Source organism: Motacilla alba, chromosome 4, assembly GCF_015832195.1.
Source record: "Motacilla alba alba isolate MOTALB_02 chromosome 4, Motacilla_alba_V1.0_pri, whole genome shotgun sequence".
NCBI lineage: Eukaryota > Metazoa > Chordata > Aves > Passeriformes > Motacillidae > Motacilla > Motacilla alba.
Genome location: NC_052019.1, coordinates 68567258 through 68592194, shown reverse-complemented (window position 1 = coordinate 68592194; position 24937 = coordinate 68567258). Strand labels below are relative to the sequence as shown.

Here is a 24937-nt window from a genome sequence, read left to right as displayed (position 1 = left end):
GCACCGGCTGCATGTCATCTGTGAAGCATCTTGTAATGCTAACATTTAATTTGATGATCATTTCTGTCTCCTCTATTAACTCTAATGAAGCAGGCTCATTAATTTTCCAACAGGTACTGCTTATTTCATCAAGCTGATCTGTCAAAGCACAGCAGTGTGAGGAGGGCATTCCCTCCTTCTCCAGCTCTGAAGGGCAATGTGCACACACTGGATTCGGTCTGGGATCCGAGAACACGGCCACACTTTGTAAAGCCTTGCAGAGTCACTGCTGCTGGACTGGAGACAGCAGCACTGCCTGTGCACATGCAGGGACACGAAAGCAGTGCCATTATCCCTCTTACCCCTGACACATGCAGGAGCACTCAACAGGAAAAACAAAGTCACTTCTGATGTCTTAGCACAAGGCATATTTAAATGCTTAGGAGAAGACAGCAGCTAGCTCTTTATCTCTTGGCAGTTAAAAACACACACATAAATTCTGTCACTTCATCTCAGGCAATAAAACTGCCATGCACCAGTCACCCAAATCACAGCAATGGGGAACAGTGGCAAAAAGATGAAGGGCACCAAAACCTCCACTACTGGCAACACCACTGACAGGAGAGGCTGAATTTCCAGGAGAGAGCAAACCATGGACTGTGGCTGCATGCTGAAACAAGAGACATCTGTAAACCCCTGTAAATCAGAAGCTGCCAACAGCTTCAGAGGTTTTTATAGCAAAAAAAAAAAAAAAAAATATCCCCATGCTAACTGAAGTTTTAAGCATATAAAATGGAGACTCAGAGAGCAGCATTCTGGAATTGCAAAGGCAAAAAAATTATCATGCTCCCTATAACTAGTTATGATTTCTCATTATCCAAATGTGCCTTGAAGAGTCAAATCACCACAGGGTTATTACACCCAGTCACTGCTGACCCCTAGGTCACAAATTAAAATCAACCAGATCTACAGCTCTATTTAAATTATAATACACCTCTCATTTCATGGAGGAATCTCATCATGAAGATCATAATTGCAAATTGCCCACCAGACACATGAGGCAGAAGCTGGATTTATTTTAAATTAAAAAGTAGCATTTCTTATACCCCACCAGCATACTGTAAGGGTCATTAAAACATTTTGCAAAGCTCCAGTCTTAGTTTGCCTTCAACTTTTCTGCGGTACAAAAATAAGTTACTTATTTGAATTAACACTCTTGATACTTGACGTTAACTCTTTTCTGGCTTATCTTTTCTCGGGTTATGAGAAACAGTTAAATTTATCCTTCTACCACAGAACATCAGAAGAGTTTAGGACCTGACTGTTAAACATGGATTTAAAAAAAAAATTTATCAGGTTAGTCTTTGTTCAAGTTTATGCTGCAAGGAAAGGAGCACCTGCATCCAAACAGGTCATAAACAGATATTGACGGCCCTGACCAAATGTGAACTGTTTGATAATCTGAAGCATGTCAAGACAGGCAGAACTCTTCCACAAGACTTGGCAATAATACAAAATATTGCAGAGAAGAAAATATTTCAGTTGGAAGGGACCCACAACAATCATCTAATCCAACTGCAATGTGTGTCACCTGTAATTTTTATCCCAGAAGAGCCTAAAATGTTTGTCTGACTTCATGCATAAGAATCACTTCATCCACTGAAATACAGCAGCTAAATTAATTAGGGCTGGAATTGAAGAACAGGGATAAAAATTTCAGAGAACGCTGTCACTGTTCAGAGCCTATAACATTTGTTAAAGGACACAAAAACCAACTACGGAAGAGCACTTTAAAAAACAAAGAGGAAAATAAGCACTAAAAATTAGATACGAAACTGAAGCAATGTGCTCTGGAATTCAGTCTCAAAGCATTGGAAGTCAATCAGTGCTTAACATCTTCTGTGGATTATATGTTTAATTTTTAGCAATCCAGTGAGACATTTTTCTAAGAAGGCCCATAAAAAGAGCAGAGCAAAATCTTATTAACATTTAAATTTCCAGCAAACTTTTTTCCATCTCTGTTTGGCCAAAACTGAAAAACATCTACGTGACACAGTAGATGTTTGACCCCTCAGAGCGTGCAGGGTGTAATCAATTTGTCTGATGCCATATTAACAATTTTACATTACTGCTAAAATTGTCAAAGAAACATCACATCCTTGTCTAAGCTCTCATGGTGTAAAATGAAATGAAGTACAAAAAAATTCTACAGAAATCACAAATACTGAAACATCGGCCAAGTTCAACTCTGTTCTCCAAGCACCAAATAACTCAGACCAAACGCTAATGGAAAAGGAACCACCACGAGCTGTCAGCTCAGCCCCTTTCTGGACAGGGATTATTTGTGAATTGCCCCTGTGCTGCCTTGGACAAAGGCAGGGAACAGATTTCTCACTTTGAGCACTCAGCCTTTAAAGTGAAGGGCTCCCAGCAGGAACAGAAACCAAACCCCTTTCCACAGAGCAAACAGCAGTGCCCAGAATGTCACTGCAGCAGCCCTTGGCCAGCCAAGCACAGGTTACAGACTCACTGCAGAACAGCCAGCAGGGAAAGCAGAACCAGGCAGAGCTGACTAACAGGGACAAGCTGGAGTGGTGCTGGGAAATAAAGAGGGACACGGATCACCACGATGGACAGCTGCCGTGTACGCAGGAGAGTCATTGTCAGGATTAGTAGAGTTCAAAAAAGGCGTTTGAAAGGATGAAGTACAGATGTTTCTAGAAACTTTGTCACCTATAATGTGGGGTGAAGATGCTGAAAAAGCACACAGAGGTGTACTTGAGGAGAATGGACCCTGGCAGAATCCAACCTCTGGGTAAATAACAGAGCGAAAAGGGGAAAGGGAAGCAAGGTCCTCTGAAGGTTGAGGTAAAACGTTTGATGTGAAAGAAAATTGGGAGCCTGCAGAGGAATAAAAAGCAAAGTTAAAAATTATCAGAACCACCAGCAGTACGCAATCTTTTGGCAGTATTCTCCAATCACACACGAATTTGTTACAAAAATTGGGACATTAGGCTTTGAAAGTCTGTTCAGGGAGCAATAGAGCAAAGCAACATCTTCAAGATGCTTCACAGAAACAATCTGTAATGGTCAGAGGCACCTGAAAAGACGAAGCTAAAGCAACCCAAGAACACCTGCTAATGGAGTCACAGAGCACCAGAGAAGGAAACCAGGGCCAGTGTCCCTCAGAGCAAAGGGCAGAGACACAGCAACCTGTCCTATTCATCCTCTGCTGGATCTAATGGCAAAGGGATGGGCAGTGGGGTAGACAGATCGAGATGTGAGCTCAGAGAGAACACAATTCTGCAAGGGAGCTGTATCCAAGGGGTGCTCACATGAAGGAAATTATGTGCACATGCTCACAGCAAGGTTCTCCCAGAGCTGTGACTCCAGCTCCACTCATAGGCAGCAGCACCTGCCTACAAAAGATCTGACTTAGAGACACTGAAATGATCTGAGCTCTGCATTTCCTTTTCAGATGGCTCACACACCTCATCCACCTCTCTGCTACACCAGCACCAAGCAAGGAAGAACATGGACATCTAATTCCTAGGCCCTCTGCACTAAATACACTCCCCAGAGCTACAGCCCACAAGGGCACCAGGTCTTTTTTCCTGTTCAAATTCAGTGAATACCAAGCACTCTGCAGACTGCAGCAGTTTCACCTGAAAGATGAAATTTGACACAAGTTTTCTGTTGACCTCAGAAGCCGTGTTTTCACATGGATGCCTAACCAGCACAAATACCCTTCACTCAGCAAGTTCAAGCTTCTCAAGGATGTATTTCAGGAGCTCAAACCACCCTGATAACCACAGTGTTGATTATGGTGATCTGTTGTTTAATTTCCTGCACTCTGAAACCATTGCACAAACCTCGCCTGTAAATCTGAACTTTCTTGGGTTTTAACCTTGAAGATCTGTGATTTTAGGCAAAGCTTGAAGCCAAGAGAATGCTCTGCTCAAGCCTATTCCCAAATAGCTAAAAGACACTTCCATCACTGCTTTACAGAAACACCAGAAACCCACACACCCTCCTTCTACCGAGGCACAACACCACACAGGCACACACTACCCAAGTCACAGGAAAAATATTCCCTTTGAGTATTTCCCGGTGTCCAAGGTGAAAAAAACCCTACAAACTCCATCACAATATTTAGCCTGTTTTGTCCCTAAGAACACCCATAAATTCTTTCTCAGCAGGTTTTGTTCCCATCTCATCTGGAAGCATCCTTTTCCCTTTTTATTTTCCTCCAGTTTTATCACTGGATGACAACAGGATTATGGAAACTCTGATCTCTGCTCAAGTACCAGGCAGTCAAGTACTCCAAGTCTGCAGGTGAAATATAATTCTTACAGTGCTTGGCCTTGGCTTGATAGTTGTTTTTTTCCCTTTGGGAGCTGCTGGGTTTTGGGATGGGTTTTTTAATTGTTTCTTTTTTGCTTTTTTTTTAAATCAGTTTCTTCACATTCATATGTATAAGGCAGTGATTTTTAGGCATTTTCAGTGAGTTGTCTGATTTTTTCCAAAGTTATTTAGTTAGGTAAGTCAGCACTCAAATGCAGGTTTCAGCAAGGGAAATGCTTTAGCTGAACCCACAAACAAGATTTCCCAAGCATGTTTCCTGTGCAAGTACTCAGCACAAGGAAACCCTCACAGACCGAGCTAGTTTCTCTGCCAGACTTTATCCACACTGAGTGTCTGAACTGTGGATAACTGAGTGGACCTTCAGGAGTACAAGATAACACCCAGAATTATTTTCTTTTGCTGCATATTTGCTTTTCAATATTTCCATTGTGGAATCAGCTAGACTGCTAACCCAGAGACATCCCTTGTTTGGCTGGATAGACACAAATATTTGGGTTTCTGTTTTTATGCAGCAGTGGTTTCCAGTTCACAACCAACACGGCAGGCAGGGGACTGGAGAGGCTCAGTTAGTACAAATGCTATGGCCAAAGATTCTCCATAAAGCCAATGCTGCAGAGCTCTGCAGATTTCTGTTGTTTGTGTCAATATTCTCTGTGCAGCACAAAGTTCACACCAAGAACAACTAAGAGAACTCGGATTTTAGGTATTTTGCTGTTTATAACCTAGTCTAATGATTTAAATGGAACTTTAACTGTTTTCATGATGAAATGTCTTGTCAGTAACAACCAGGGCATCAAATTCAGTTTTATTTTCTCTAGAGGAGTGGCAGTGAGCTGTTGCAATTACAGTGAAATTGTTTTGTCAGCACACTGTTTAAAGGAGCAATAGGGCTGTGCTGTACAGAAATACAGATGCTGCTTACTGTGACTTACTAAAAAAGAGAAATTGCATAACCTACTCATCTCTTCAGAGGGCTCAGTACCAGAAATATGTAATAACACCTGAAATCTCCATATTCAAGGATTTGAGAAAGTAGAATGTGAGTAAAAGACATTCACTCAAAGACGTTACCACAAAGAGCCTTTGGAGCTACTTTTTACATGTCATTCAATGAAGAGCTCCTAGAGATTTTTATCTTTCCTTGATTACTAGATCATGACATTTAATAAATGTAATGATGTTTAACCCTATTGCAAATGAAATGTACTCTTCCAATGGCCTCAGTCATCTTTTGCCTTCAGCCTCCTCTTCAAAACACCACTGGCTTTGGACTGACCATTAAGCTGTGATTTCATCTATAAATAATTGAGAGGGAAAAAGCTCTGTTGCCACTCAAAAAGTAAGCAAGTTTTTGCACTGAAAGAAACGCAAACCTGTCCTGTAATGCTCCCTAATCTATAAATAATTAGCTCTCAAGTGCTTTCTAAAGGTCAGTGATATTATCTTTTCCCTCCTGAGAGGCAAACCAAGGATGCAGCACAGCAATGTGGCTTCTCCAGACCCAGCCAGTCAGCGGCAGACAAACACAAAGCCAGGTCTCCAGAGGTCCAATGGGCTGCTCCGCTTGCAATCCTTTTCATACCCCAGATGTACCTCAGGTATGTCCGTGGCTTTAGAGATTGAAGGAGTCAGCTCTGGCTCACGTAACTTGAAGATTAAATGGAGCATGTTAATTAAATGGAATACCTAAAACATTTTCAACATGCAATATGAAGCAGTGATTTTAACCTCCTAGAGGTGGAAAAATGGCAGGTGAATTTTTGTGCTCACACTTAGGCACAGACTCAGCAAAAGAAGTTAAGTTTGTAATTGAACAAGACACAACGATGCATACTCTTAAACATCTCTTGAAGACATTTGATTTCTTTTAAACCAACACTCTTGGTTTAAATGAATTCCTTCTGTTTTTTGCCTTTCTGATTATTCAGAAGCACACCACCTTTCCAGTTCCCTGTGCTTACCTGGACCCTCTCAAATCTGACTGGAAATGCCACTTCAAGCATAAGCAGGCCAGGTCCTCAGAGCATGCAGTTTTCACTCCCTGCTTGAATTGAACACCAGCCTTCTTGTTTGCATGTTTTTAATTAGATTAGCACTTACTTTCCTCTGGACACAGAACTCTTCATGAATTAGCCTGGTTACAGCCTCCTCTGTCAGTTTAACCATTACAGCAGGGTGGGTGGAACTGGATGATCTTTAGGGTCCAATACTCAAGTCCATTTCCCACCACCTTGTCCTTTCCTCCAATTGCCACCTCGAGTGACACAACGGGTCCAAAACAGCTTTACCTATGGCTCAGAGATCTTGGAACTCCTGAGAGTTTGAAAGAAGCAAGCCCCAGAGCAAACAGGGATCACCTAACAAAAACAAGGTCTGAAATCCACTGTCCAACAATAGGACAGAATTCCAGCAGAAATCTCTGTATTTCAATTATTTCATAAAGTTGCAAAAAAAAAAAAAAAATTCCCAGCAGGTCATCTGCAGAAAATGTTGTTATATTCGTACCAGAATACCAGAAAGTACTGACTGAAACGAATTCTTTTTTTTAAAACCAGGCAAATTCAAAATGCAGAATTCAGACTGTTTTTATCTCATCTTAAGCTTTCCTTCTTCTCATTTCAAATTTCCTTGTTCCATTTATCTTTAATCCTCCTGTATGCATTGATATTGTTATGCATGAAATTGCCAATTTAATTTTATCAATAATTTGCAAGAGCCAAATTATGATATAAAAAACAAAGTACAAAATTTATTTTGCGCAATTTGACAAAATTTCGGTAAGCCACGGATCGGACAGAGTCTAGCCCGGGAACAGACCCTGGGTGACGCGCTGAACAACTCCAAGCACTGGCAGCTTTGGAGTGTAGCGAGCACACTGAGTTTCCTCCACGCAGGTTTTTATCCTATTTTTCTTGCCGCGGGCTAGGAAGTCCATTATCCTTTTCATAACTAAACAAGTTCCAAAGGTTTCTCCGGTCTAGTAGAATGCTATCTGATGGAAGGTGGTCCTGTCCTCGATGTCTTCGGGAATAATTCATTGGCTTCTGGTCTTGTGCTAGACAGGACTAATCTTAACAATACACAGTCTCATCCTGAGAGAGAGATCCTTGTTATCACCCTGAATTCCCGATACTCAGCTCTTACTGGAAATCTCTTTTACAAACCGAGAGGTTTCCCAGAACTGTTTTAAAATTTTAAACAGTGTGTTCTCCCCCCCTCTCCAGTCGGGAGCATCCAGGTGTGCTGCTGATGGTGTAATTCCCTGTGTGGTTGCAATCTTGAAATCAAGGGTCCCTGTTGGGTTTCACATGTAAATGGAGTCTATTGGTATGGTATGTGTTGGTATTTTACTGCAGACTGACTTTTCTTGGGTTTTTCCCTGAGAACATGTCCAGACGTAACTCTCCTTGTATCCCCTTTTACTTTAATATCTATCTACTTTATTTCATACTATTCTGAATCTATTTCCCTATTCTAATAAATATGAATTTTGACACTCATTCATAACAATATGAATTATTCAATTGCAGTGAAAAATTATGTTTTCCAAAGTTCATTTGATTATTTCAGCCTTTCCTTGAAATATTTTCAGACTTTGATTTTTCACTATACTTCAGAGTAAAATCACTAAATTGCTTGAAAATTTCCCTGTTATTTTTCCAGCTCATGAAATAAGAAAATTATTACGGGGAAAAAAGCAAGAATATTCCCTTAACCTGCTAAAAATCAAAGAAACAGTGTAGAAACACTTTCAAACTAAAACCTCCATGGTTTTCTAGCATGATGAAAACACCAGACTAGGAAGGTATAGCCCTCTCTGAGGTCATGGTACCTGAAGTTCAAATAAAAGCCAATAACGTTTTGTGTTCATGTGTGATCTTCAGTACCTCATGGCCCCTCTTGTTGTGTCAGGTTAGGGGGTTCACCCAAAAAGCATTGCTTGATAAAATACTGTGAGGAACTCTACTACAGGGCGAAGTTGACCTCACACAGCCTAAGGGCAGGTGCCAGGGAAGCACTGTCACCACCTGAGGTGAAAATTCACCTAATTTCCTTAACAAACCAACCTGATTTACATCCTTTTTTTCTTCCTGGAGCTGTGTAAGAATGTCAGGACCTGACCTACTCTGAACCTGCTGGCTGAGGGACAGAGTGCCATTTTTCCTTACTGCAACTTTCATCTCTGAGATGTGGAACAACCACCAGGGATGTCAGTTTTATGGTGTGTCCTGGAATGATTAGAGACAGGAAGCTCCTTTTCTGGGATGAAAAGGCAGTTTTCTTCTGAGTGTCCGAGGCCAGCTACAGGAAAAGGGTTATTAGCACAATAAAAACCATGAATGGTTCACAACCATATTCCAAAGCGAGAAACAGCATCCGGATTTATGAGCTACAAATGTTCTCGGAGTCAAAGGGAACCCAGCATCCTTTGGCTCTGTCTCTATCACTCCACCTTTTCTTCAGGGAAAATATATAATAAAAATAAAATGCACAAATGGGTATGGAAAGGCTGGAGCTGCCCTTTCTTTTGATGTAGGGTTTGCAGCTGGGTATCATAGACAAGTGTCCTCTTTAATTATTATGATAAGCCAGTACAACTGCCACCACATTCTGGCAATTTCTCACAGCCCAAAGTCCATTCACCAAAATCCATTCACCCCGAGGAAAGTTCTTGACAGAAACCCCCAGCCCATGCTAAGAAAATTGGCATGTGCAGGCTGCCTTCCCTGGAATTCAGCTCCAGCTGCTTTAGGGCCACCTGGATATCCTGACAGACCCCTCCTGATGAGAATTGCCAAATGAAGCTCTTCCCCTCGATTGCCACGAGTGCCTCATTCCATCTGCAGCCTTGATTGTCCCTTCAAAAGTGCACCAGGGAAGCACTCGCTGTGCACATGAGCAGGGAGATGGAAGAGTGCAAAACACAGATCTAGGGTGATTATCCAAAAATCAGACTGCTGAGAGAGGAAACATGGTATCAGTTCAAGTGTCACTGAAACAGAGTGATGAGTATAGTCAGGTAAAACACTTGATAATTGCTTATGATTTTCAGGGTTTGGAAAACAATTTCCTGGCCAGATGTTTTCACATTGTAGCAGACATTTCCCTCCCTGTCAAGTGTTGTGCATTTTCCCCAGTTTATGATTCAAGGTGTTAATCATATCCAGCCTTTCAAGATGATTACCTGGCAGCATTAACATACAAATGTACAGTGATTATCTCTGCTTTTCAGAATTCTTTGCATTTTGCACAAGGAAAACAAATAATAAAAGAAATAAATCAGTCTCCTTCAAGTTGCATGTTACCTATTACAAAATGAAATTACTATGAATTCACAATCTATGAAAATTAGGTGTTAATCAACTTCAAAGTCCAGAAAACTTTCACCTGAGCTTGAAAGTAGCAACACAGAGTGAGAGTCTTTCAACAGGCTGGAGCTGACAGGCATTACTGCCTCATAAAACAAACACATTCCTTACCTCCAGGAATCATCCAGTGCTTTCAGATCCTATTGATCACACTTACCAAGTGCTGAGTATCTGCAGCCATTTCTGAGGAACAGACACAATTGACAGCACACAATCATCCAAAACTATGACACTATTTTAGAGTGAGAGGAAAACACTATTGAATCTCCAGGCTTCTATCATGAAACAGTAATAATTAATGCAGTTAAATTGGGTCATGTTCAACACCACCTGAATCTAAAAAAATAGAAGTTATTTGCAAAGGAATTTGATGAAGGCAGTATAATGGGAGTACATCTCCAGTTTCCACTGATTTCACAAGAAGTATCTAGATTTGTTCCTAGTGCATTAATACAGTCATTTTTCTGTGTCTGAATTCATTATGTGCTGCTGCCTAAAGCAAACAGGGACAATCACAGCAACAGCTCTGTGTGGAGTCACTGCCAGACACGTTCATGCAAGATCTGCATTTTGAACCCTTGTCTTGTAAGAGTCCTTAACGAGTTCATGAAATAAACTTGCATGTCCATAGCACAGTGTCCTGTAACTGTGAGATATCCAAATGGCTCATGACAGGTGTTCAGAGGGACAGAGCACAAGCCTCCTTCACTCCCAGCAGCAATCAGTGCTGAGTCCAAGGGAGCACAGCCTAGGCAGCAGCCACCAAATCCAGATTTACACACATCTCCCACTAACGTGGCCCAATGCCTTGGCTAATTCCTGCTGCTGAGCTCTGCCCACTGCTCTTGCTTCTGATTTTCTGTTGGGCCTTTCATGCTACAGCATCAGGGCTGAGTGATTTAAAATGAAATAAATCCGATTAATCTTTCAATCGGTTCATTTTTATTTCTTTATCCTTTGCTCTCATGGTTGATACTCCCCCAGTCCTTTTGACCCCTCCACAGTTCACAGTTCTGCTACTGAAAGATACTATTTTCAAAGAAAATAGGAGAAAAAGCCAGAGGGAAACATCAATGCATCCACATTTCCCTTTGTTTTTCCTCACTAAACTCATATATATTGGTACTGCAGACTAAGAAACAGCTTCTCTTATCAGGCAGGAGCCAGGATCACCTATTCCAGAGTTTTTCACTATTATCTAAACACCTGGACTCAAAAGCAGAACTGATAAATCATCAAAGCAGCAAATGAAGGGAAACGTTTCCCATGGTTCAGAAGAAAAAACATAAATGGGAAAGTTTGTATCAAATCAATCACAAATGAGTTGCAGCATTTTGCCAATAATTTATTAGTCCTGATTCCGCTATGATGAGAGTGCACCTGCTCCTGCTCCTGCCCAGTGCTGGTAGACAGTTTGCTTCTTCACACTGAGAGCTCTCTTTCTTTGCCAGCAATGCCAGCTTCACTGCCAGGCCAGACTCTGAGCTCCAGTGGCACCGACGACTCCAGGATTTTTGGGGCAAGGTGCCACCAGTGTCATTCACAAGTCCCAGAACACCAAACCTGTGCCTAAACCACTCTCCTGTTCTGTTCCAGGCTGGTTCTCAGAAGTTAAGGTAAACTCCTGGTGCTTTTGGCCATTTGCTAGTAACTTGCATGAAAGCAGGATGTCACTTTAAATTTTGCACCCCAGAGCCTCATTAAACACAGAATGTGCTACTGAAGAAACGCCATAAAGACAGTAAGAGCCAAAAGCATGAATCCTGCCTTTTATTCAAGCCACAGGCAAAAGGATTACAAACTTCACATTGTGAAATGATGTCTGCACAGAGTAGGAATGACAATTAAGAGCTGGGCAAGGGATCTATATCCAACAGGCACAGTGATGACTGTCTAATGTGTTCAAGCCTACATTCTTAATACATTTCTGCATTTCCCATTAATTTTACTTTTCTCTGTATCAATTCCATAATTTATCTGTACACATCTGATTTTATTTTTCTTCAATTTTGAAAGTCTAGCTAAAAAATAAAACCTATGCAGAAATTGCACCGAGCTTTGCCCCCAGTGACTCACCAAAATCCCTGAACTGTTTAAGAAAACCTGCTCAAAGCTTATCAGCCCACAGCACATTCTGTTCTTGACACTGGGTTTTTAAACTTTTCCTGGTGCACACCAGTGCGGTCTGCTGAGTTTTACCTTAGAGGCTGTATTTCCAAAGAAGGAGACTAACTTGTGCTTGGCTACAAGGCCTGATGATTGACGGGGGAAAACCCCCACAGTGCTTTAAGGGCACGAGACCCCATCACCACCTTTCCTAAACCTTGTTTACTCTTCCTGAGAGAGTTCCTAGAGGTAAATCAGTCTCCAAGGAAAAGACTGAAAGGATTTTTTATAAAAGGAGCTCAAAAGAAGAACCAGTGTCCCAGCATGTATTCCTCATTCTCCACCTCATGTTCTGAATTATGCATCTTTTATTTCACATGATTTTGCTTTAGTTCTAAGAGCAGTATCATGTAATAAAATTGGAGGCAAACAACCTTTACCTTGCTCCATTTTAAAGGAGTAATTGTTTCAGTGCAGGACATGACTTAGAATTTCAAGCACATTAATCTGTATTGACACTTGTTGTTTCTCGAGATATTTTTCTTTTAAAACTTTACTGATTATTTAGAAACAAGGAAGCATAAGTGAGTGTTGTTTCTGGAAAATTAGCCATCTTTCAACACTAGCTAAGAGAAAGTCCCAACAAATGTAACTGTTTGAGGAGTAATTAATGCACTTGATGTCTATTTCTATTGCAGGACTACATGATTAATGAGCTGTCATGTTCCTACGGCATTCCCTGGCATGTTTCTGTGAGCTTGTTCAGATAATGAGCCTTAAGAGATGAATGAAGCATGTCCTGCCAGACCTGCTGGGAGGATTTCCTTGTACCATAACCAGGGGACATGAACTATCTCAGCTATTCCTAAAACAAATCTGTCTGCTCATTAATCACATCCCGTCTCACGCTGTGTGAGAGCCACGATGAAGAAGAGAAGCCCATGGCAACAATGCACACACAGCATCCAACAACCTGGACTCTTCAGCTCTGTGGGCTTCCCCAGCTGAAGGAAAGGTGCACACAAGATGCTGCCAGCCCTGAGAGATCTGCTCCACAGGGCACAGCGTGCAACGCCCATCACAGCACAGATCCCCTCAGACACAGCCAACAAAACTTACCTCAACCTGATCAACCATTTTCCAGGATCTTGGGAGCAGGACTTCAGTGGGGACACAACACGGCCCTCCAGCCACTGTCTTTTCCTGTGGGCTTACCTCACAAAAAGTAGGTGCAGGCAGGACATTGGGGCATCACTGCTCAAGGAGCAAGTTCTGCTCTGGAAAGCAGGATCAGGGTGGTCAGCTGGGTACTCCTGGAAGGTTCTTCTGCAGAGACTAAGTCAAGAGGTCATTAGAAAGTATTTTTAAAATAGAGGAATTCTACAGCAAACACAGGGTACTTTTAAAGCCTCTTTGTCTAATTCATGGGTGGTGGTATAGTGTATTGGCTGCTTTTTTTTGTTTGTCTTTCTTTAAAACATATTCTAAGCTGTGACTTCCCTGACTCAGATTTTGCACCTCAAGCCACGTGGACAGAAGGCACTGCCCAGTAGCCTTTGCTCACTTATTTGGCAAACTCCTGAAATGCACCTGCTGATACCAGGCAATTATTTGGATGGCTTTAAACAAGTGTGGAGCTAGACACAGTGAGAGCTAAAACTTGTGCCCTGATGGTCCCTCTGTACCTACCAACTGAAGGAGAGAGTGAGCAGAAAAGCCAGCCCTACATCTGCAATAGCAGCTCTGGGCTATTCATCACTAACACCAGCAACAAATGCAAAATTCCCAATCAGAAGTGAAGCCCTATCACCTCCTGGGTTTCTTTTCCCTGCTGTCATGAGCAGAGCTTTAGACTGTCTGAACAAAAAGGAAAGCTTGTGATACAAGCTGTAAAATTTCACATCACTGTCACATCCAATGAATTTAGAGAGAAGCATCTCTGGGCTGCAGGGCACTGTGAGAAAGTTGCCAGGAAACAAAGTATTCCTCCTGTTCTCTCTCATGTTTCTCTAACCTGGTTTTCCTTCCCTGTTCCCATTCATCAGATGCAATGCTTGTCCATCTTATTTTGTACTACAATATTTTGACAGACTAAAGGTTTTGATAGTCAGACGGTAACTAGGTTTACTAGTTCTCAATTGCAAAAGAAAATAAATCCCAGAACAGCCAGCATTTCTTGTACTTGTCTCTTTTTGCTCTATTTCTTTTATTTGCCAAGCATAAAACAGAGACTGAAACTAGATTAAGTAATTTTCACTGTTTGTTCCAGCAGAGCAACAGCAAGTTATGATGCTTTCTCTCACTTCCTAAATACCCAGAAGACAGGATTTGGTTTTTATGATTTGTTGTTGTTGTTTAGCGGTTTTTTTAAAGTAAGAATTAAAATCTGAAGGATTAATTTGAACAAAGAGCTTTCCAAAACAGAAACAGTTATTGTAAGGTTAGCTGCAGAGAATCCTGACAAAGATCAGGGAAACTGGATGCAATGACTACAGCAGCTCATCTCTTGACTGAAATCTAGGCCAGAAACAGAAAACTGCAATCTTCTAATTAGACTGCTACTTTTGCAACAAAACCATCCCACGCTGGTGCTCACTGAACAGCCAAGTCTGTCCACACCAACTGAATGAAATAAATTTCTAATACCTGAGGAAATAAACAGAGGACAGGGGAAATCTCTTCCTGTTCATTTCTCAGCTAATTGGGGGGGATCAGCTTTACTAGAAACATTTGTGCAGTAACAGGTATGGCTTATTACATGATTTATTGCAATGCAAGGGAATGCACATCTAAGTTCACACCAAGAATCAAGTCCAATATTATGGGATAATTAATGTGACATTGACAGAGCAGCTTGCTGTATGCACACATTACTTAGCAAGCCTGAAATACATTTGTCCCTTTCTGATAAGCAGCTCTGCAATAAATCACAGAAGAATTTTCGTATAATTCTGCAAACTACAACTTAAGGACTGACAGCATTAAATCAGGTCACCTCCAGCTCCCAGGATCCAGGCAGTTTTCCTGAACCGGGCATGACCCCTTTTGGAATTTAACCATGGCAGGCACCCAGGCCTAAACACAGCAAAACACGGCACCACACAGGCTACCACAAGGACAATTCCCTCTGTCCAGCCCAAAGCAGCACAACCCCACACACACACGATGGCAACACCTGCCAAACAAGGTTGTTTCAGTTCTGAAACCTCAATCGCTGACACCTCCCACAACAGGAGAGAGGCTCAAGGAAACCAAGCTCACCTGTACTCAAATGACAGACTTTGGGGGATTTTTTGTGTGTGTGTGTGAGAAATGATGCTCTGTAGTCTGAAAAAGAAACCATGAAAACACATGCATGGAAACATTGCTTTCTTTTTGGAATTTACAGATGACTTTTCAGTAGGCTGCCTTTCAGCATCAAATCCTTAGACTCAAAAACTAGTGAGGTGCTGGAGTCTTAGGAAGCTTTTAAAAGAATAAAAACCAACAAAACAAAACAAACCCTCAGCTAGAAAATAAAACAAGCTGCATCAGTTCTAGAGGGTAAAATAAGACACATCTGCCTGGGGTGAGCACTGTGAGAACAGTCTCTGTCACTCCTTAGAGCAGGGCTAATCAGGACTTGTCACCAGAATCACTCCTCAATCAGTACTAAAGTGCCACGTGCAACACAGAGCATGCGGAGGAGAATAAACAAATGCTGGAGAACATCAGAGAGCTGCTGTGTTGAGCTGCCTGGAAGGCTCAGGTCTTGGTTTGCTCTGAGCAAGATCACACCGAGTCTGCTCCTAAGCAAGCACAAGTTTGGGTGTGCTTGTGGTTGCTGCGCTCCGCTCGGGTTCAGCTCTGCCCTACACAAACACACACAGCACAGAAGGTAAAACTGAGTTTGTCACACCTTGTACCTCCCTGAACTCCCCCAGACAAACCACTGCCACCGCAGGCGCTGTTCCCGGCGCCGTGTGCCCGGCACAGGAAGCCCAGGGCCGGGGCCCAGCAGGAAGCAGGGCCCTGCAGCAGGCTCGGAGCCCCGCAGAGCCCCCGCCGAGCCGCGGGGGATTCAGGAGCCGGCAGGAACCGGGAACAGCCCCGCCGTTCCAGCTGTAAGTACCCGGCGCTGCCGCCCCATGTGCTGTAGCTGCTGACAGTGACACAAGAATTGTCTTCAATTCAACTCCAGCGCTGAGTTACTGCGAGCTGGAGCTGTCTGGGGTCCGGAGGGAGACATCGTGCTGGAGTTTCATTTGCTGCTATGGAAGGCAAGAGGTTTATAACAGCTAATGAAATACAGCCAGCAAAGAGGCTGCAGAGGGTCCCATCTCAGCAGCAGCAGCACACAGATGCCTCTGGCTGTTACACAGGGCAGCAAAAAGGCACCAGCCTTTCTAGGCTCTGATGCCATAGAAAATATTTCATGTTTTCCCTGGAACTGCTGCTTTTCCATCATTTGACTGACTGCTAGAGCTGTTGATTTTCCTGTCATTTTTTGTATTTTAATTCATGCACAGCAAGCTTATAGAGCAGACACTGAAATGAAGACAAAAGCCCAATGCTATTAAATATTTTCATGCCTTAAGAGGCTCTCTCAAGCAGTCCACGACTGCAATTAGCACACTTGAAAATCTGCAGTTAAAGATGTGTCCTGCACCTGCCTGTTGTTAGGGAGATGGTCTTTACCTAATCAACAAGTCTCATGTGGACTCTGACTACAAAAAGTGCAAATCATTTCCAAAAAACTTTCTGACAGTTAAAAATTTAATCCTATGTGAGGCACAGAAAGTCATATAATCCTAGTGTAAGGTGAAAAGCAATTTGACAGGGAAAAAAAGTAACATTACTTCAGAGTCACCACCAAAGGACTTAGCACCTGTTTACAAAGCTTGGTTATGTGGGTTTAAAATAAATCTCACTAATACTTTGGGAGAAATCATGATGCTATTTGCTTTCTGGGATATAAAAAGAGATTAAAATGTCAGGAAAAGCATCAAGTTTTCTAAGATGCACTATTTACTGATAATGGCTAAATAACTTTCTCTCATTACAAAGGAAAATGATTCTGTAGCAAAATATCCATGGATATCCAGTGTGAGGAGCTCTGTCTTTAAAGCAGCAATGCTTTTCCACTAGAATAACTTGGGGAGAAGAATTGCTCACACTTTTTCTCTTTCAAATGAAACAAGGGCAAAAAGGTTGACCTTGAATGTCACTTGTGTTACAGCAGCTCCTTCAGCTCTGTCACAAAGCTCCAGGGTCACCAGGGCTCTGGAGCCCCATTTCCCTGCACACCAGCACCAGCGCTGCTCTGTCTACTGAACGTTTCCTGGGCTGGGCAGGGGAACACCAGGAGGGCTCCAAAAGAGTTTCCCAGTGCCCTGCCTGTCAAAACTCCAAGCCTGCAATATCAGAGCTGCTGCCTGTGCTCCTGAGCGGTGTCCAGGGAAGATCCTGCCCCAAACTGCAAAACACTGAACTCCTTTTTCTTCACCTGAACTCTCTCTCCATACATCTTCACACTCTGCCCCTCCACAGGCACCACGGCAGAGCTCCTGCTGGAACACCACCTAAGCCCTTTCCCTGCCCTGCAGCTGATTTTCTGGGGAAGCTGAATGTTGCAGTAATTCCTCTTCTGCTTTTGATCATCTCAGTCAGAGAGGCAAATGAATAAACAGCACAAAGAAGTGAGAATACAGGGGCAGGGGCACAGGAGGCCAGCGGGGAGCACAGAAGAATAACTGCTCTAAAGAACCAGGAGAGGGGAGAGGAAGGGAGGGGAAGGAAGTGGCTGAGCAGCACCTCAGGTGAGGCTTTCCTGTTGCTTCTGATTTCTGCCATGAGCAAAGCTTCTCCCCAGTTCCAAATGAGCTTTTTTAAACTGCTGCAGAATAAAGCTGTGCCCACACAACCCCTGAACTTCTCATTTGTCCCTGGGTGAGCTCTTAGTTCCACTGCAGCCAAGCACTGCTGTACAGCCCCCTCCAGCCAAAGCCCCTTATTCATACACAGACATAAAAACCCACAACAGTCCCACACTCTCACCTTTATTTACAGCTCCCTTCAGTTCTCTTTCAGCACTAACAGCAGTGAGATATCAAGCACTGTGGGTTTTGACTTGAAGGCTTCTGCATGCCTGAGCAGGCACACTCTCACCTGTAAAAAGCTGGAGGCTGCTCCTCACCTGATAGCATTCGGCCTTAAACCAGGATGAAAACCTTTGCACAGAAGTTGCGAGGCAAACAAGCTTTATTTACTCACAAGACTTGCAGAAAGTTAACAGGGCATTCAGAGCAGAGGGAATTGAAAGTTTCTCTACTGAAAACTGATGTAGGAACAAATAAAACTTGAACAATGACTGTGATGTTCTTTGATGCTCTATGAACTATTTTCTTTCACCATGATGCTGTGTTGCAGATTCACTTAGCACACACCAGCTACTCTGTGCTCTGTGGAAATGTAATCCTATTCCCTCCAAGTAAAACAGATTTTTTTCCCCAAGAATAAGCAGCATTGCACCCTTGCAACTACATACCCAAGAGTTGCCAATGTACATTGAGCACTCTTGTCAGAAGTAGTTTTATCAGTGTGTCATTTCATAAAAGACTAAATGTTGTATAAATCCCTGGAAATGATTGTGTTAAACATTTTAATACTCTCTGTACTCCATTTTCACTGCACTGAAGAATGCTGCCTGCATATTTGCCCACAGTGTTCTGCCTGAAGATCCTCACTAGTTCTGCACTGGTGGAGAAACATGCTCAGGTTTCTAAAAAAATTCATCTGCTCGAAGTTTAAAGCATTTTCTTCTTCATTCTTGGATACATCATTTCTATAAAATACCTGCTTTTATGCTGCTCTCTCATCTTGTTCAAGCACCTGAAGGAGTTGATTTGGGGGGAAGTTTAGGGGGTTTGTTTCTTTCCTTCATCTTTTTGCTGTATTTTTAAAAAAAACTTTGTTTAGTTGGTTTGGGGGTTTCACAGTGTGTTTTTCTTTGTTTGATTTTCCTTCCACTATCCCAGATTTGGATTATTTATTCCAAATGATCTAGGTTCTCCTTTCTCCCATTTTCCCCTTTTCCCATCCATGGAACCAGACAGAAGCTCTGAAATAACAGGAGACTCCCGTGGAAGCTTTTGTACAATTGTGCAGAATTGTCTTTGCCCTGAAGAACACTTGGTTAAAAATTCTCAAGGTCACAATGTGCTCAAAGCTGATGTGATGTTCAGTTTTTTTTCTGCTAAGCCAAGCACAAAAACATTGAAATGCTTTTCAGATCATTGAGAAAACTGATAGTCCTCAACAAGCAAGACTCACCTTTCAGAACTTCACTGTGCAAAAAAGCTCCACAGGATTCCCACCTGTTGAGCTTGGTGCCAGAAGCAGGAAAACCAAGTTTCCATGGCAGGAGCACAGCTTTTCTGTCCTTCTAAAAATGACACAGGAAAACATGATACGCACACAAACTCGAATACATGTCACCAACCAGACACTCTGCACTGAACCAGCCATGCACGAGGGATAAGGTTCATCCCATGTTCCTCACTTAATCTCATTCTGAACACTTTGCTGATGTGCAACTGTGGACATCAATAGGAAAACCAGAAGAAACCTCACAGCAAAGACAGCAAAATAGGTAATAAAAAAAAAAAAAAAAGAAAATTAAAAAGTTTTCATTTCATGATTCCAGCGTTCAGGGCTGCCAGGCAGTGTGTCCATTTCCACCCTGCCCGTGCCTGAAGGAGCTGCTCCAGGACAATGTTTGGTGTGCCATCCCTGTGCAGAGGATGGAGAGCAGGGTTGCAGCTGGAGCGCTCCCTGCTCCCTGGGCTGATGCTGACTGGCACTCCTCAGTGCTCCCTGCTGGTGACAGTTCTGCAAACCCCAAACTGCTGGAGTGTCACAGTCCATGCTCCGCAAGTGCCTCGGGCCAGGGTTTCAGCTGCAAGTTCCTGCTAGAGCAGCCTGTCCTTTCCAAGAAACGTTACATTTTTCTGCTCACCTTCTCTGCCTCTCTCCCCACCCTGGAAGACTTTGTTTCATCCATGCTGAAATAGGCTATTTTTATTCAGCTGGCAGCAGATTTCCACACACCTGCTCAGGGCACTGGGGTTTGAGGGTGATGCTGAAGGCCGTGCAGCTACACATGCAACTTGTTTTCATGTCTATGAGCATCCACCTATACACAGAAAAGCCAAGGGACTTTTCTTTTGTTTGATTAGAAGTTTTAAGTGCACTGTCACAGATTTCCCAGAGCACTAAGCTTTTTTAAAAAAATTCACACGCACTGAACATACAACACCTTGAGGTTAATCAACAATATTCTCCCTTGATTCTCCCAGGAAATGAGGGAGGGTCTTACAGGAAAAACTTCTGCAGGACCAACAGAATCAAGCAGAGCTGCACCTACACTGCACAGTAAGAGATCAGCTCCCAGCTCCCACCTGGATGTGTGTCAGTGCTTCAGTTCAACACCTGTGTGACTTGGTGAGTCCTGGAGAACTCGGCTGTGGCTGCAGCCTGAGCAATGCTGCAGAGCAACGGGTGCTCACAGCTCTGTTCCTCTTCTCTCGTTTCCTTCTTTCTCCCTTTACCTGCCCTCACCCCCTGCTCATTTCCCCCTCCCACACTGCAGCCAAGTCCAGGAACAGACACACCTGATAATTCTGCCCCGGGAACACGGTGACTCCACATGGCCTCGGGGTCTCTCTGCCCCTTTCTGGAGCAACTTCAGGATCCCTGAAGGTGAAGAAGTTGAGAGCTAAGTCAGAAATCCAGCAGCCAGCGACACTGTTTTCCTGCAGGATTGCTGTTCAGCCTGTGTAGAAGTTCCCTCACTGCACTGGGTTTTGGATTCTTCCACACCCACGGTCTGAAGCAGACTCTGGCCTTGTGAAAGAAGCTTTGCTGCAGCCCACACGTGCATTCATTATGATTCCACCAAAAAAAAATGTCAGATTTCTCTTTTGCAGCATGCAAAGAGAATTGACAGAATGGTTTGGGTTGGAAGGGACCTTAAAGACCGTCTAGTCCACCCCTCTGCCGGGGCAGGGACACCTCCCACCAGCCCAGCTCGCTCCAAGCTCCATCCAGCCTGGCCTCAAACTCATCCAGGGATGGGGCAGCCACAGCTTCTCGGAGCGCCAAACTGGGAACACCAAGAGCACTGCAGAGTACTCCACACACGTCTGCAGAGAAGTCCTGAGGAAAACTCTCCCCCTTTAAACCTTCCATCAAGTGCTGCACCTGGTTTAACTGGAAGCCAGTCTTCCACACTACAGTGGACAGTGAATTCTCAGCTCCTGTAGCTTTCAGACTCCTTGTCACAGGAGGGAACTCTCAGGACAGTCACTCTGTGTGGCCTTGTGTGCATTTATTTTTTACATTCAGGCACTGACAAACACCAGTGTAAGAGTTTCTGAAGGGGATGTCCCTGCACAAGAGAAACCATTGTCATTTTGGCACTTCAGAAAAGCCTGGAGCCTCACGCCTGGTTAAGATGGGAAACTCTCAGAATGACATGGTGTGCCTTTTTCTGTGTTACGGATATTGCTCAGGGAATGTGGTCAGAGCTGCCAGCTCCCTCCAGAGGAGCATTTCTGCTGCACTCTGCTTGGACCATCTCCTTTCACCGGGAGAGAAAAAGGAAAGGGTCAGAAGCACACACAAACTTCCTCCAGCAGCTTTCCCAGGCAGGGATTTGGAGCGTTTTGTCACTGCCCATGACTGGTTGGGTCCAGTCAATACATTGCGCTCTGGCTCTCCAGACTGCACCCAAACGGGAGAAGCGTGCTCTCTTTAGATGAAGATTCATTTGCCGTGTCACACCCCAGGCCTTGTCCTGCTGTGCACGGATCTGAGACTCAGCACCAGGGGGGTTTGTAACCCGATGTGACCACGGGAAGCCAGGCTGCTTTCACAGGGACCCTCAGGTCTGGGAGGCCGTGAGCTCGACCAGCCAAACTCTTAAAGGCTCCTCCCAACATCTTCTGAACTGGTTTACAAGCCTGACTTGAAAAGGCCCCAGCATGCTTTTACAAAGCCAGTAATGAGCCTTTGTGGGATGTGAAACGGTGTCCCAAAACCCAGGGCCCAAGCATTGCAAGGCCGCAAGACAGAGACTGGCTGGCATCAAAGAAAATGTCTTGTACAAAAAGCTTTAAAGGCTTTCAAAGCTTGCAGTCAATTTCTGCATCCATTCCCCCCTCACACACTGCAGTGACTCAGCCCCCCGCAGTTACCCTGCACTTTAAACGCTGCATCAACAACTTGTTTCCCACAGAAACACAGTTTCACAGCCACACAGAAAGCACTGCGTCCTCCTGCGGCCAGCACCAAAGCTTTGTCTGTGCTTGCACTTTCATTCCCTTTTCTCCTCATTTATCACGGTTACAGCGTCGGATCTAATCCTTATCCCCTCTGCTTGAGGCAGCACTGACATGAAGGTATTTCCAAGCAGATGTTTGCCAGTTTACAGCAAACGCAGAACCTCCCGAAGAACTTACAAGTATTTGCTTCCATTGGAGATCTGTCTGCACCTCAGAGTAAGGACTAGGCAAAAACGTAACTCGCTGAAGACACGTGCAATGCACAGGCTTGTGCTGAAAAACAAACACGGATTTTATACAGAGTAACCTTGAAGTCACCTGAAAAAGTAACAAAGCTGCTTCAGAACTGCCCTAAAGAGTAGTAAGAACTTAAAAGCAATACAGCTAAAATGTCATGACTTATTTTACATAGTAAGGCTCTCTCAAGAACATTTTAGTTTTTACTTTAGGATCTAAAGGCTCTCTAAGAAAAGATGTCAATAGCCACGTGCAAGTTTACCTGATAAGAACCCAGACAATGGTAACAAAGAAGCAAAAATAAAGGAATTCCTAATTAGCCTGTGCCCTTACGGCTGGAATGGCAGCCTGAGTGAACCCTTGGGCTGCTTTTCTCTTAGGTTCACCTGAAACACCTGGCTGGCACTCGAAGGCATTTCACCTCTTGCCTTCGCAGCAGCCCAAGCATTTCAGCATTGAAACTGAGGATGCCAAACTTGGACAGATACAGCAGAATTTACCTAGTACTGCACACGTCAAATATATCAAGACATAAATAATGCTTTCTGTCACTGTTTTCAAATATACTTAACACATATATAACACATGTACTTCAGGGAGCACAGGTATTTTGGAACAGGAGCTGTCAGGCTGCCCCATGGCTGGAAGACACACCAGTGCCTGTGATAACTGGGAACTGGAAGGAGAACCAACCAGGCTCTTCAAACACGGGAATTAATGGCATCCTCTCAATACATTTTACATCTCATACACACACAGCCACATTTCTGACATAGCTATTCTGCTATTAAGGTGTGTTAAGGAGGGAAAGAGGAAACCAAAATTTCAGTACGAGGCCAAAAAACTCATTTTAGCCCCCAGGGAAGGGGACAGAAACCCCATCAGCCCAGACAGCCCCAAAAGGTCCTGAGGTCCTGTCCCCACCACCCTGGCAGTCCTGAGGGCCCCTGCCCTGAGGTACCACCAGGCTGTGCCCACCAGAGAGGCTCCCGAAACCTCGTGGCCTCCCCACGGCAACCTCCTTCCCTCAACACCGACAGAACTCGCCCACCAGGCTAATCAAACACACCTGCTTTCAGCGCTCCAGAAAATCCCGTCCATCCTTGTCTCTCCGCTGATCAGCTCCCCTTCCCCGGTCAGGGCGGGCCCCGTTCCTCGACGGTGCCCGGCCCGAGGGGCTCCGCCTCAGCGCTCGGTCCCGCCGCCTTCGCACCTCGCGCCGCCCGATCGAAGGGCGCGAGCTCTGGCGGAGCTCATCAGGGCAGTTCGATTCTTGCCTGCCCCGAGCCGCCTTGTGCCCGTCTCTCGCCCCGGAGGCTCTTCCAAGGGAATAACTCGAATTCCCACCGCTCCTCCCGCCCGCCCCGGCCCTCAGGCGCCCTCGCGCGCGAGCCGCCATTTCCCTCCCCTCACGGGCCGCGCGCGCCACCCGCCCGCTCCCGCCGGGAGGAGCTGCGCGCCGGGGCCTCCCCCTCGGCCGCTCCCGGCCCGGCCCTGCTCCCCTCGGGGGCTCGAGCCCGCGGAGCCGGGACAGGAGCCGGGCGAAGGACAGCGATCCAAGGGCAGAGGCAGCAGCGCTGACCCCAGGTGGAGGTGCGGGAGCCGCGTCCCGGAGCCCCTGCTGCCGGCTGTAGCCGAGCTGCTCCCGCGCGGGCTGTGCCTGTGAGGAGCTGCGCAGCCCCGGCCCGCCGCTGGATCGGGCTGTTTCCCAAGAGGGCTGTCCCTGGGACTCAGCGGGTTTGGTGGGTAGGCTGCCGCTAGGTCTGTGAGATCCTAACTGTAGGTCGCAGGAAACATCACCAAACTGTTTCATTAAACCCCAGCTAGATATTTAAAATCCTATTTCCTAGACTGCTGTACCATGTGGTAATTCGTAATAACAGTGATCTGAATCTTAGTACCTGTAACCTCACCTATGTAACCTGGAAGTGTGAGCAATCTCTAATTAAAGTCTGCTAAGTGGCAGCTGATTGCCAAAGAATTGATAACCCACAAAAATCCAAAAGTCTCCGTGCAGCAAAAGGGCTCACAGCTTTAGCAGAGAAAGTCTGGGGAACGTAGAAGGGTTTCGCTCCAGTGCTAAACCTGGTACATTCTGTACTCTGTATTTTGCAGCACTTTGCACATTGGAGAAGAGCAAAATGATTACCAATTTCCAAAGCTTCCATCTTGGAAATCAGTGCTGGAAAAGCTAAACAGGATCACGTAGGCCAAAATAAACCTGAGAGAAATGCGTTATGTGAAGATTAGAAAAATTAGGCCCGGTTTTGAAGGAAAGCTTTACCAAACCTTCAATCAATGCTTTTCATGGCCATTACCAGCACAGTTTTTGTGAGCATCTTGAAGATCAGTTTCCCTCAAAAGGCCCATCCCATTTCTTTGGCGATAAAGCTGATGGGATTAAGAACAAATCCATTACTGTGAATGATGCATCATGTGAGGAGTTACATTGGCTGAGTCTGAGCACCCTCTCTGTCAGGGGTAAATTCAGCACAGCAAACGCTGCCTGCCCACTCTGCAGAACCATTTCAGTCACACTGAGCCTAATGTGTTACAGCA

The 24937-nt window shown here is 44.4% G+C and overlaps 1 long non-coding RNA gene across 1 annotated transcript; it reads left to right on the top strand.

The window, feature by feature from the left end:
* The first annotated feature begins 15708 nt into the window (after window positions 1-15708).
* On the top strand, window positions 15709-23355 carry LOC119700817. The gene is made up of 3 exons (XR_005256890.1): window positions 15709-15922; window positions 20156-20300; window positions 20449-23355. It is a non-coding gene; the product is annotated as an uncharacterized LOC119700817 (long non-coding RNA).
* Window positions 23356-24937: the final 1582 nt, after the last annotated feature.